Source organism: Protopterus annectens, chromosome 7.part0 (assembly GCF_019279795.1).
Source record: "Protopterus annectens isolate FY-2018-M chromosome 7.part0, PAN1.0, whole genome shotgun sequence".
Taxonomy (NCBI): Eukaryota; Metazoa; Chordata; order Ceratodontiformes; family Protopteridae; genus Protopterus; species Protopterus annectens.
In genome coordinates this window covers 1,647,510,614-1,647,525,241 of record NC_056739.1, presented here as the reverse complement: position 1 = coordinate 1,647,525,241, position 14,628 = coordinate 1,647,510,614, and positions in this window count along the sequence as shown.

Here is a 14,628-nt window from a genome sequence, read left to right as displayed (position 1 = left end):
TAACCTGTTCAGTGAATAGTGGTTGTTAAGGGGGAAGGCTCAGTGTGATAAATGTAACTATGCATTAACAGGCAATCCTATGCAAATGAGAGGAAGGATAGTGAATCCCAGTTTTCCCCAGCATGTGAGGCAGGTCCCAATAGTGTAAGAGTATGAATAGCTGAGTGCAATACTAGGAAGTAGGCAACATCATGGGTGAGTGTGTCAGGCATACTGTAAGCAGACTGGAGGCCTGTGGCTTGGGTACGCTCCTAGCATAACACAACTAAGCTAGGGGGTGTGTCAAAATCTGCCTAGCACTCTCTACAAAGTGTAAGTGCGTGTGCGTGCCATGCAACAGGCTCTACAGGAATAAAAATGAAGTTAAACCAGGAAATAGCAGCAGTGTGCACATGTGAGCACTCCATTTGTGGAACCTACACATGGGCTCAAACAGGGAGGCAATAGGAAGGAAAACCAGCAGCAGGAAGGTAATCAAGGAGAACTAGCTTATATGGCAAGTGAAATGTATCATAATCAGCCAATTACACAGGCAGCAGCCCAGCCCAGCCCAGAACACTATTATAAAATAAGCAAACACCTTTCCCACTGGTGTTTCTCACACTCTACACCACCAGTGTATACAAGTGGGGAAATTTTAACAAACAAACCTACAAAATGAGAACGGCTGCAGCAGGCAACATAGAACAACATGTGCAAGAGGCTGAGGGTGGTGAGGATGTGAATGCTGCAGAACAACCTACAGTGAGGAGATGGAGAAAACTGTACAGACCCATGGTAACCTACCAGGGGCTACATGAGCTGGAGATAATGGAGCACTATAGGGTGGACAGAGACCTCCTACAGAAAATAATTGAGCTGTGCCGGCCACACCTGACACACTAAACAGACCGAGGGGAACCCATCCCAGTGGATAGCAAGGTATGTGTAGGCCTAGGTATACTAGCCACAGGTACCTCACAAAGCACAACTGAGGATACCATGGGGATCTCACAGGCATCAGCATCCAGAGTATTCCACCAGTTTTGGATGCCATGTCAGCACATGCCAATGAGCATGTATATTTCCTCAACACCCGTGAGGTGCTGACCAGCAATATGCATCTCTTCCACCAAATAGCAGAATACCCTGGGGGTAGTGGGTGCTATAGACTGCATGCACATATGCATCAAAGCACCACCTGGTGAGCAGGGTAGGGCCTACATCAACAGCAGGAGCATGCCCTCTATCAACTACCGGGTCGTATGTGATGCTCAGGGCATTATAATGAATGTGTGTGCTGGCTGACCTGGAATCTATGATGATTCCCACATATGGCATATGATGCAGCTGTACCAGACATTTGCCAATGGGGACATCCCCTATGGTCACCTAGTGGGAGATGCTGGGTACACACTGGAGCTGTGGCTGATGACACCCATCAGAAATGCACACACACCTGAACAAGAACACCATAATGAGGCACACGCACAGGACAGACATATAATAGAGTATGTATTTGGGATGCTCAGGTCATGGTTCTGGTCTCTGGACACATCCGGTGGAGCCTTGAAGTATTCACCAGCTACATGTACCCAAATTGTTATGGTATGTGCTATGCTACACAATATGATCCTGCAGAAACAGCTGCAGCAGGAACAACTTGGGGCAGGGCCACACAACCCCCATCAATGCCAAGGCCTGCACAGGCACAGAGTGACCTAGAGGAGGAAAAACCTGAGCCTGCCCTAGTAGGCAAAAGGAGGCATGCCCAGTATGCCCTGGCCTTGGCAAAGAGGCTATGCATAGCACATGCACTCACACAGTAGGGTCCCAGGGAATGATACCTCTCTCTGACTCGCACATACAGTAAAAGGGATGTCAAACATGATACCACCTGTGCTTAACCATGTATAGGGAGTGTACTATGTGCAGCTGACATAGGCAGCCCTCCAGCACCATCTGCATGACTGGCACACCCATAAGGTAAGTCAATCAACCTACCAATTGCCAAATGGAGTAGAATGTGTTGTTACCTGTAGCTATGGTATGGTTGTGAGCATGTAAGTGAATTGGGTGACTGAATGTTATGGCAGCAGACAGTAGACACCCATAGTGCCACCTTGACATGTGTAACACATGCTGGAGTCACCATAGTAGCCAGTACTACATAGCATGACAAAACCCACTGCAGGTATTGTGCTGAGCAACATGTGTGTCCATATCACCCACGCATGCCAGTCAGGATGGTTCACATACCCAACAACTGTCACAGCCAGTAGGACAAGTGTAGACAAACCCAAACAGGGCCTGTGCCAGGGCCTCAGAATGAATGCTATGGTTAACCCCACCCCCAGTCCTACACAGACAGACCACAGTAGGGCAGGCAGTGGGATGTTAGTTCTGAAGGGTAGGAAGTCAGACAATAATATGTAGGGCAACCAAAACCACAATCTGTAGTACACTGGTGTGCCTCTAGTCAGCATGATAGTTAGCAATACAGAATGAAATGGAGTACATGACATACCAGATCAGTCATAGCAAATGTGTCACTTCTGCCCCCCCCCCAATCCTACATAGCAATGTAATAACAGTCAGGTGTGCCCCTCCAACCCCTATGCAGAAATAGGCAGGTGTGCCCCCCATCCTACATAGTAATGTAATAACAGTCAGGTGTGCCCCCCATTTCTGTGTATAAATGTAGAAACAGTCAGGTGTGCCCTCCCTGCAATGCAGAAATGTAGTAACAGTCAAAGCCAACTGATCAATGGATACCCTGCAGAACACAGCAAGCTACCTGTTGGTGTACAACACAAAGGTCAGCACTGCAGCACAAACTACCTGGACATGATCAAAACATCCACTACAGATGGCCATACTGGGCATGCTCACATAGAAATGAAGGCAATGTCAGTCAACAACATACTGAAAGGACATACTGGGCATGCTGACACACAGAGAAATGAAGGCAATGTCAGTTAACAACATACTGAAAGGTCATACTGGGCATGCTCACACACTTATGACTGCAAACACCAGTGGCCCAGACATATGAGGCAGTTGCAGATGTTAGTGCAGACACTTGTCAGTATGCACCACTCATGCCTTGAAAACACAGTGGATAGGAATACAGACATATATGTCAGGGCGATACACTATAATAAGCCAAAGGTAGACATACATAGATGTGTGGCAGAGGGTGACTATGACAAGGAGCCAGCTAGGCCTGTCCCATCCTGCACACAGCCAAAGGGCCCCAAACACATGAGGTGCACATGTCACTCACTGCAGATACTAGCCACCAGTATCTGTTAGCATTACAGACTATGTGGTGCATGTGCCAGCTGTGCAACATGACTGTACAAGGAAGTAGTCATCTAGCAGTGGTATACATGTATCTGTGACATATGACCCCATATGTGCCCGCTTGCGGCTTGTCAACCCGTACATGAATGGGCTATGGCCCATGAACACATCACCCCCCCCATAGCCCTACTATGACAAGCCTGCTGAGGTAATCCAATGTGAAATACACCTTTGGGAGAGTTGTAGCCCAGTAATGTCTGTGCCGCATCCAATAACTGCATACTGCTGTAGTTTGATAAAGTAGCTAGGTAGGTGTTCTAACCCCAGACTTGGTGAGTGCATGTGTATTTGCATTTATGTGCATGTCTGTCTCTGACTGTGTAGAGTACAATGCTTTTTAGGATACTCACACTCCTTACAATTCAAATACTCAACTTTTGGCAAGGCTGCTGATGTCACCCACCTAGAAATACACCTCTGGGAAAGTTGTAGCCCAGTAATCTCTGTAGCACATCCTGTAACTGAGTACTGCTGTAGTATGATAAAGTAGCTAGGTAGGTGTTCTAACCCCAGACTTGGCAAGTGTGTGAGTGTTTGTGTGCATGTCTGTCTGTCTCTGACTGTGTAGAGTGCAATGCTTTTTAGTGCACTCATACTCCTTATAATTCAAATACTAAACTTTGGCGAGGCTGCTGATGTCACCCACCTAGAAATACACCTCTGGGAAGGGTATAGCCCAGTAATTGCCATAGCACGTCCTGTAACTGTGTACTGTTGTAATGTGATAAAGTAGCTAGGTAGGTGTTCTAACCCCAGACTTGGTAACTGTGTTTGTTTGCGTATCTAACTGTGTAGAGTGCAATGCTTTTTAGGGTACTCACACTCCTTATGATTAAAATACTCAACTTAGGCAAGGCTGCTGATGTCACCAACTTAGACATACACATCTGGGAAGGTTGTAGCCCAGTACTCTCTGTAGCGCATCCTGTAACTCCGTACTGCTGGATTGTGATTTAGAACTGTAGTAGTGTTCCATCCCCACCCATGGCATTTCTGGATGTTTTGTGTGTGTTTGAATGTCTGTATACAGAGCAATACATTATAGGCTAGTCACACTCAGTACATTTCATATGGTCTGCTTTGGCAATCCTGCTGATGTCATTCATTGTGAAATACAGCTTTGGGGACAGAGATCTCTAGTAATCCCCATTGTGCATCCTATAACAGTTCCATACTGTCGTGTGATATACCCCTCTGTCAGGGGTTCTATACCCACACATGTTGGATGTGGATGTTTTGTGTATGTCTCACTGCATTTTAGGCTACTCACCCACAGTACATTTCAAATGGCCTACTTTGGTAATCCTGCTGATGTCATTCATTGTGAAATACACCTTTAAAGAAAGAGTACCTCAGTAATGTGCATGGCACACACTATAAGTGCATATGCTGTGGTATAATAAACTAGTTAGGTAGGGGTTCTACTCCCAAGCATGACAGGTATACGTGTGTGTGTTTGTAACTTGTGTAGAGGTGGTTTTGAGCATGTGGCCAATCTGGTGGGTTCTGTATATTTCTTACATGGTGGCCCTACTATATATCACTATGTCCACCGTACAGGCCCTACTATATATCACAATGTCCACCATACAGGGATACCAGGTATGAAATAGCTGAAAGGCTGGGGTGCAAAGCCATACCCATAAATGTGATATCAAGGCCAGGCAATCACAGTTAGCAACTCCAGTATTACCCAGAGCACACTCCCAACCCATGTCTCATACACACACACATGCCTAGGCAACAGCCAGTATGTGGGTAGTACACTGCATATTGGCCACTGCTAGCAACTATGAGGTGATTGCAGTGGGCTACAGAGGGCATGTCACCCTGTCCATCTGTCCAATATGCACGTACATGCTGACAGTGCACCTCCCCCATGTTCACCAATGGACACCTGCACCACCTGTGGTGCCATCACGTGACCCACAACAGACATACCATGCTTGACAATATGCCCTATATGGACAGATACCACTGACACCAGGGAATGATGTTAGCATGCTATCAATGTAGGTGCAGAGTACACCTGCTGCCCATTACTGGTCCCCATCACATGTGGGCAAGACTGGCACATATGATACTAATCTGTGTTCATGACATGGGCCAGACACCCCAGGTACAATTCCACATGTCCCTCTACATGCATGTTGGAGGTGAGCCATCCTAAACACCTTCCATGTAATGGACTAAGGTACACATACATGGCAAGTGATGCACAGCATTGGCCACACACAATAGTCACCCAGGTGACTGGATGGGGAATAAAATACCCACCTGTGTAGGCAAATACGGACAATACAGCCCTGAGGCACAATGCGGACCATTGTCATGTGACCTGATGCCAAGGTATACCCATTGCCTACCCTTGTTTAACCTGCTGCCACAGTCAACCACCACACACCCGTGCAGACATGCACCCATGCATGTCAGTACTGGCACCCTGTGTGTTTGTCTGTGTGTTGTATGGTGCGTATGTTCACATCCACACTCACTACAACCCCCATGGGCATACTGAAGCATGCTGTCTGATGTCATACACCTCCTCATACCCTTTGCCCATACAACTTCCGTATGACCCGTGTGGTGCATGTGATACGTGCACAGTGATGTGTTGTGGCAATCCTGCTACAGATGACTTGTACTGGCCTTGCCAATTATGTCAATGTGTGTATGTCCCTGTGAGAGTGTGGCTGTGTTGACGCTGGCACCTGTTCATGTGGACAGGCACATGTAAATCACCTACCATATAGCTACCATATCCCTGTTGCAGATGTCACTCGCCATCACATATATGTTCTGAGGGATCCACAAAAGGTAACCCATGTGGTGCATCCAATACCTGCATCAAACTGTGATAGCACTACATAGTTGTCAGGGGTTTAATACCTTGTGCTGGTAGGTGTGTGACAAAAACAAGCCGCAGTTTTCCTCTCCCACCCTTCCATGACATGTCTTTGCCTCTATCTGCCTCTCCCACTCCCTCTCTAGTTGATGTGGAGACCTACACCTGCTTTGCTTAGGCAGCAGCATGTGTATTTTAAGTGATGCTCAGGATCAGCTGATGGCCTCTTCATGAATTGCAGCCCTCCCCTTGCTGATTGCATGTGGAACAGCTGTGGTAACATTCTCATAGCCAATTGCATGGAAATGCACTCCAATATCTAGGAACATCATGTTGGTGTTGGCCCTTGTCATTCACTGTGAGCAGGAACTAGATCTGTTGGTTGGCAAACAGCATCTGAGATGGACTGGGAATTTACCTCTAACAACATACACTGTGGAAACAGGGCAACACACAGGAGGCGGATGTGCCTGACCTGACTACAGACTGTAAGTGTTGCTATACTGCATGTGGAGTACTGTCAGTTTAACAGTGTGTGTGTGGATATGACTTTCCTACATGTCTCCCTACCTGCCATGTCAGTTCCATGTTTATGTGGAATCCCCATCTGCAGGGTCAGCTGCAGACAGGGCAGTGTGTTGTGCCTGTGGTTTCATGTGTTACCAATGGAGCATCTATCTGTGGACTGCAGACGGTAGTGTGAGGATTGCAGTCTGTAGATGATGAATGCCATGACAGTTACCGGCTTCTTATCCCTCATAGGTCATATGTTGACGCAAACCTGTTACAACAGTATATGTATGAAGTTATCACAGCAACATGTCATTATTGGCCCTGTGTATGTGCTGCCAGCCACAACCCTGTCAACCTGTGTACATATGTCATGCATGATGTGGTGAGTATGTGCTGTACACCATAAGTAGTGTCATCATATCTGCTAACAAGCCAGTGAAATAGACTACTTCACATGTCATATGTAGCAACACAGTAGCAAAAAGCAGCAAAGAAAACCACAAAGTAATCCACAAAATGCAGAAACACTTTATTCCTCTGACGTCTCGGCCTAAGCCTTCAAGGAGTAAAGAACTCACAAAATGCCCAATACATATATAGCAATCACAAACTAATTAAACAATAAAAACAATTAAATTAACACCCTCCAATTAAATTCTTCATTTAACCCATGAGGGTACAGAGTACCAAATTTTAAAATGTAAATAGCTTCCTTGGATAGCAAATAATGCTTTATGTTACAAGTATCAAAGTAGGACAAACTTATTTTTTTCAAAACAGTACCTTGGAGCCCCTCATTTTTGCTATCATGGAATTTTTTTTAAATGCATAGCCACAGAGCTTTCCTCTTTCTTATTAACAATATCCCTGGCATGTTCCATTAGTCTCAACTTAAATGCCCTTTTGGTTTCCCCAATATAAAATTTATTGCATGGGCATCTAAGTGCATAAATCACACCTACAGAATTACAAGTAAAATAATTACATGTATTAAAGCCCACATTATTTATATAAGGAAAACTATTAACTACAAAATTACATGCTCTACATTTGCCACACTTAAAAGTACCACTAAGGGATATACTATCAACACAACTAACAGGGGGCAAAAGAAATTTACTGTTCACCAAGAAATTTTGGATATTCCTGCCTCTCTTATAAGAAAATCTCAGTCTACCATCTAACCATAAAGCTACATTATTAAGTGAAACAAAATATTCCCAGTAACGTTTAACCAACCTCACCAATTTGGCACTAAAATTACTATATGTAGTCACAAAATATAAAATCTCATGCTGTTTGTTAATTTCCAAGCTAGATGTTAAGGTATATTTTTTATGTATATTATTATTAATTCTCCTAACACCTATATTAAACAGCCTTTCATAACTTCTCTGAACCAGTTCATCACTATATCCTCTGTATTTAAACATACCCATAGTTGCATCTAATTCCCGATGGAAAATAGATTCAACATTGCATAATCTAGACACCCGCAATATTTCACCATATGGTAAAGCTTCTAATGTATGAGGGGGATGACAACTCATCCCATGCACATAATGAGTACTTTCATCAAATTTTCTGTTAACTGATGTTTCCAATCTATTACCATCCTTGATATTTAACACAACATCCAAAAAAGAAACATTCACACCCATTTTAAAACCATCAAATTCTAACAAAAATCTGTTATTATGTAACTCAGAAATAAAATTATCAACAAAAACCTTATCATCTTGAACAAGAAAAATTAAGCCATCAATAAACCTAAAATATCTAACAACATATTTACAAAAAAAAGAATTTCTATACAAATATACTTCACATGTCATGTACAGTAGGGGTTATATGTGATGACATAACCTGGATATTCTGTGGATGTTTGTACAGTCCTGCCTGTGTGTGGGCATCAGTGTTACAGACAGCAGGTAGCATTACCTCTTACAGGAGAACTGGCACACTCAGGGCAGCTACATATTTGTAGGTTAGCCGTGAATTTGCTTACTTTGTGCATGCAGTGCTTACCATCGCACAGACACAAACCTCCGGTGACATCTGCCTACAGATAGTTTGCATCAGATTTGCTGAGCCTGCAAACATAAACTCACACAAACCTTCAGTTACATCTGCCTACAGATAGTTTGCGTCAGATTTACTGAGCCTGTACACTTAAACTCGCTTACCAGTGCTGAGATATGCTTATTACAGCGTATTACTGCTTAACCTAACTACTGCTTTATGCATTATGATACCTACACCTCACATGTACAGTAATCCAAGTAGTGTATATATCTATATATCTATATATATATATATATATATATATATATATATATATATATATATATATATATGTGTATATGTTATTTCGTGGCTGCAGTATTCCAGTTCATAGATATATGTTACTCCGTGGGTTATGCAACATACATATTACCCATAACGTGGTTTGGCATGGGAAATAGTATGTCTCAGTACCTTTCCTGTGTCCCCCCTCCTTTCTCGCTGACATCCATGGGCCAGTCCCATTAGTATGGGTTCATCCAACCCCGGCACACCTCTGTCCATAATGTCATACCCATCATTCTCTTCCCCCATTCCTCCTCCACATCGATCATCCTTCCTACAAGTTCCAGCCGAATCTAACAACACCACTACACATTGCCCACTCTCCACCTCTCTGGACCCTTTGCGTGAGTTGCCTAACCCATATATCTTCAGGCTTCCCACACCTGTAGGCCGTGAACATACATTACCATCTTTGCTTACCTTTTAGGCATGGTATGTTATCCCAAGGAATCTTTTTAGCAGAATTTTTGGGGTTGTCCCGCCAGGGACAAACATGCATTTGTTTAAGATTAGACTTAGTAGGTTGACACTGTGTCTCCCACTGGTAGTATCCTGTCAGTAGTCTGGGAGGCAGTGCTGTGCTATGCTTAGCAGTGCATATTATTTGTATGCATGATATTTGCCTTTTGGCATTGATTTCCCCTTCATCACTTGTTATATATATATGTCTTGTATCATTGAGACATGTGTACGTACACTGTATGGGGTCCTGGGAACGTCTACACTTAATTACAATAACACCTCACATCTGGACTTACAACAGTACTCCAGTTCACATATGCATGTTCTGTAGTCAGTTATGGCACATATGACTGTATACTGATGCTTTTCACAGGTTCAGTTTGGTTATACTATGGTGAAGACATGTTTACTACTACCTCATTATTCTATATCTCTGTAATGGCTTGGAGGATGGCTACTGGGACTATGGTTTATAGGGTCCTGGATTCGTGACTTGCATGGCTGCTTATGTTGTTACTGGACTGACAAAGGCCCATTGGATACAGAGTGATTAAGGCACTTTAAAGCAGTTGTAAGGCCTTAAGCCTGCTTACTAGTGCATACATATGCTTACTATTGCTTATATGTGCTTACACCGGCTTACTAGTGCCTTATTCTGTCTGACACTGATACGTCACATGTGCATTTCTTGCTGTACTCCAGTTTATATATATATATATATATATATATATATATATATATATGCTATTTAGTGGATCTTGAAACAAAACTATTGGTTATAATGTGCTTTGCCATATAAAATTGACTGTGCTACAGTGGGACTCAAACCGGGAATGACTGCTCATTGGTCAGATGCTCTACCCACTACACTATTGCTGTTCTGCTTCATTTGCATATTTCTACCATAATGCCATACCCATGTTTCCTTCCCCTGGCCGCCGGGCTCCACGTACACAGCATCCATCCATTCTCCAGTTGCTAGCCCAGCCATACCACATCTCCACACATTTTACTCTCTGCACATCTCAGTACACCTCCAGTAGACTGTCTCGACCCAAGCTTCTGCAGGCTCTTCATCCGTTTAGTCCACGTATGTATGAGCCTTCCCTTGATCCTCCTTCAGTACTGGTGGAGACATCGATGTGACTCACAATTTTTGGTTTGTCCCACCAGGGACAGACCTGTTGTTGTGTCAAGAGTAGACTTAGCTGGTCTACACTGTTTGTCCCACTGGTAGCATCCTGCAAGGGGTTTGAGAAGCAGTGGTTTGCTCACACACCTGGCCAGCCTCATCTCCTGGTTCTGCGGAACCGACGCTCCAGGTGTGACATTCTGTGCATGAAGCATGCCCACACGCCCCCCACGGTGTGCAACATTTTTCATTATCCTCTTTAGTTTTATGCAAGACTACTGTTCTCACAGTATGATTGGACAGGCACTGTTCTTTGATACACATAGACTGCTCGAATACTGTGACTGAGCAATGTACACATGTTGGATGGTATTAATCTACATACTTACATACATTTCCTGTACTGTTGAATGACTGTGCTGGATGATATGTTTGTGATAACAACAGCTGAATGTGTATCTCCCATGGCTTAGTGGTAACTCACTTAGACTATAGTGTGCTGGGTCAGAGGGTTGCAACCTGGGAGTGCAGATTACTTTGTTAATGGGCATGATGAGCGCTATTGGCTACAGAGTGACTAAGGCACTGTAGAGCAATTGTAGGAGGGTATGCATTGGTTTGCATGAGGCTCAGCATTGCTGACCTCCAGTTGCGGCATCTTACACTGAGTTAGCTTCTACATTGCTTAACCAGTGTGGGCATTGCTTACCGCCACCCAAACAGGCTTAAACCTGCTTGCTCCCACATACTCCCATGCTACTTCATGTATTTAGTTTACTTTTGTTGACCAGGACAATCCGACTGGATGCTTGTTCATTTTCAGCGGTGGCCCAGGGAGTAGAGCTCCACAGTAAACCTCAACTACTCATTTCAAGTAATACTGAGGTGTTCACATTTATTGAGAGTAACAGACTTAACATAGCTACGTACCACATTCTTCATGCTTAGTTTACATTAACATGTCAGTATTATACAAGCTTAAGTCAGGTTTACATGTCAGGTATGACTGTTGATAAAGGTCAGTTTAAGGTGAAGTTACATTACAGTTTAACAGTTCTGGATAGGTTACACTCAGGTATTCGGGTTAGGTTTAGTTATTCCATACCTGTGTGGTAGAGTAGAAGAGAATAGTGAAGGAGTAGGTAGGTAGAGGGGGTGACATTGTAACAGTGTAGTAGCCTGTTGGAATAATTGGTAGGGGAGCAATAAGGAAGGTTTGACAGATGTTGGGATTTGTATGTGAGGCAGGACAAGAGGTGTCGGTTTCACTAGTTGATGTAGGGGTATAGAGTGTAAGTTGGGGGGGATTTCACCAGGTGGTGAGCATGTGCTGATCCAAGTGTGCTTGCGGTGTTCCTTCATGTGTTATTTACATGTTTCCTGTGGGATAGCTGAGGTAATACATATGGATAGGGGGTTTCAGATTCTGCTATTATCATTGGGAAAGAGGGTGTCACCTACTTGTAACTTTAAACATTAATAGAAATGGAAAAGGGGTCGATAGGTAAGTGGTGTTCATGGGGCACAAAGAGGGAGAGATAGTAGGGGAATTATCCAGGGATGTGCAGGAAGGCTGAAGGGAAGGTCCACAGCTGGCCATTTCTTCTACAGCAACAGGTGTGCATATACACTTCATTTGGAGGTTGAGTTGGGCACTCACACCCCTGGGTGGGGGTGAGGACTAAATTACTAACTTGTGATGCCAATTAGATTGGCTTACATGTCTACAGTGGGGTGTTGCAACCATGTTTTCTTTGGTGTTATGTAGTGTGTGTTGCAACAACACATCTGGTTATAACGTGCTTTGCCATGTAAAATAGACTGTGCTGCAGTGGGACTCATACCAGGAATGGCTGCTCGTTAGGTGGCAGCTCTTCCCCATTCACACTATTGCTTACATTCCCGGGGTGGTCCAAATAGAACCACTCCAGCCAACACCTGCACACCTCAGCCCATAATTTCATTCCCATAGCCCCCACCCCCACCCCTCCTCTACAGCACTCATCCTTACTCTGGGTGCAGGTTGGGTCTAACCACACCACTACATACTCCCCACTCTCCACTTCTCGGGACCCATCTTGTACATTGTCTCAACTCATGGGTCACCAGGCTTTCCCAACCTTGTAGTCTGAGTACATACATGCCCTGCCTTGATAAATCGTTGCACTGATGAGGCTCCGATCATCAAAACTTTTTGGGGTGTCCCGCAAGGGACGCTCCTGTCTCTGTTGCAAGATTAGACTTGGCGGGGCCACATTGTTCCTTCACTGGCTGTGTCCTGCCTGTGGTTTGGGGAGCAGTGGCTTGTTTACATTGTTTGTGTGTTTGTATGTATCCCCTGTCTGGCTAGGGGGGTAATGCTACAAGTTACACGTATGTTGATTGGTCCCCTCACCGCTATTGGCATGGCCTGTGATCATATGGCATTCTTATGTGATGTATCATTTCATAGATATATATCTGTGTATATATATACACACATATATATATATATATATATATATATATATATATATATATATATATATATATATATATTCATATATATATATATATATATATGTTTGTGTGTGTATTTTCATATATATATATATATATATATATATATATATATATATATATATATATGTATATATATATATATATATATATATATATATATATATATGTGTGTGTGTGTGTGTGTGTGTGTATTTTCATATATATATATATATATATATATATATATATATATATATATATATTGCTGTATATATATCTAACAACATGTGGATGTATGGGTGTCTGCATATGTATATATCTATATGTGGTTATTTATATATCTGTATGTCTATGTATGTATACATATGTACTACAGAGAGGGAGAGGTATATATCTATTTAGTTATGGGTATATAAACATACACACATACTTCTACAAATTTAGCTACATGTCCTGCAATGTAGACTGGTATTGCTGGATACTATGTTTCATGTGCATACCGGCCAACCTTGTGTGCCACGTATGCTTTGCAATACCTACAATAAAACCGTTAGTGTCAACAAAGTCACATGTGAAATCTATTGTTAGTACCAGGGAAATATTCGTCCCATGTGAGACAACCCAAAAATTGGGTATTCAGCTTTCATCAAAAACCAGAGCTACAAAGGTACCCATGGCTATGTGCATGGACTACAGCGTGTGCCAGACCTAGGATACTTGGGTCGGGACAACATACAGGATGGGTCCCGAGGAGGGGGAGTGGAGGGAGGGCAATGTGTGATGGTGTGATAGTTATGGGCAGGTAACCAGGGAAGGGATGTTGGCTGCATATGTGCAGCGGGTGGGGGGGGGCAGAACTGTGGGTAATGAATGTATGGGTTGAGAATGGCCTGGGTTGGATGGGCCTGTACTGGTTGGCCCACTTAGTGGGTGGGGGAGAGGGAAATGTGATGTCAACATGTGAAACATAAGAGAGGACTAATTTAAATCCCTATTTAAGTGAAACACTTACAATACAATGAGCTTGGCAGTGTCTTGCAGGGCGGACATGTTTGGCTGGGGGTGGGTATGGCAATTCGTACGGGACGTATATTGTTTGAGGCCTCTCAAGCCCATTGATGGTGCATGTGAACATATATGTTTCTGTTCATCTACCATTGCTATCTACAGCTGTCTGGCCATATATACCTATATGGGCATATATATTTCCTTACATATTTCTAACACTGTCCTTATATACCTACAGAGATATATATCTGCGTACATATATGTAACTTGCTGTGTATATGTGGACATATAGGTGTTGACATATATATGTGTAGATGTCAGCATTTGCATGTATATATGTTCACATATTTGTATATATATATATATATATATATATATATATATATATATATATATATATATATATATATATATATATATATATATATATATATGTATGTATGTGACTACATCTATGGATATGTTGTATCCATTTAGATAGTAATATATGCGT